The 866-nt window shown below is 36.6% G+C and overlaps 1 protein-coding gene across 1 annotated transcript in view; it reads left to right on the forward strand.

Moving 5' to 3' along the window:
• The window catches only part of LOC107721127 (gastrula zinc finger protein XlCGF8.2DB-like), a 6,508-nt gene that overhangs the window by 3,400 nt on the left and 2,242 nt on the right, over positions 1–866 (forward strand). The window lies entirely within an intron of this gene.

Below are 866 nucleotides of genomic sequence, written 5' to 3' on the forward strand. Positions count from 1 at the left end.
CTTCAGTTAATATTTAGTTGAATACTTATGCAATGTACTTATTTCAGTTTTTTTTTAAATTTTTAATAAATTTATGAAGTTGTGACAATTGTGTTTTTGCTTTGTCAATATGGTGTATGGAGTGTAGATTAATGTGGGGAAAAAAGTAATTTAAAGCAGTTTAACAAGGCAGCAACATTGCAAAACGTGAAAAAATAAAGGGGTTTGAATACTTTCGCAAGGCACTGTAGAAAGTGTTTATTTTTATTTTTTTATAAATAGAAAGGCAAGAAGTAGATAAATAGAATTAGAATAGAGAGTGTTAGTGTTAGAAGGTCACATGTAGATGGAAGAGATGCATCTTTAGCCGTTTCTTGAAGATGGCTAAGGACTCAGCTGCTCGGATTGAGTTGGGCAGGTCATTCCACCAGGAGGGAACAGTTAATGTAAAGGTCTGTGAAAGTGATTTTGTGCCTCTTTGAGATGGCACAATAAAGCGACGTTCACTTGCAGAACGCAAGCTTCTAGAGGCACATAAGTCTGAAGTAATGAATTTAGGTAAAGGGGTGCAGAGCAAACATTAATGTCTTGAATTTTATGCGAGCAGCTATTGGTATCCACACGCATATCAGAAGTCAGAAAGAGCTTTATTGCCAAGTATGTTTGCACATACAAGGAATTTGTATTAGTGTCACAAGCTTCCAGTACTTATCAATCACAACTCCAAGGTTTCTAGCTGTTTTTGAAGGAGTTATGGTTGGTGAGCCTAACTGGATGGTGAAATTTTGATAAAGAGATGGGTTTGTTGAAACCACAAGCAGTTCTGTCTTAGCCAGGTTGAGTTGAAGGTGATGGTCCTTCATCCAGCAAGAAATGTCTGTTAGACA

This window comes from Sinocyclocheilus rhinocerous, unplaced genomic scaffold (assembly GCF_001515625.1).
Source record: "Sinocyclocheilus rhinocerous isolate Xijiao unplaced genomic scaffold, SAMN03320098_v1.1 scaffold180, whole genome shotgun sequence".
Classification (NCBI taxonomy): domain Eukaryota; kingdom Metazoa; phylum Chordata; class Actinopteri; order Cypriniformes; family Cyprinidae; genus Sinocyclocheilus; species Sinocyclocheilus rhinocerous.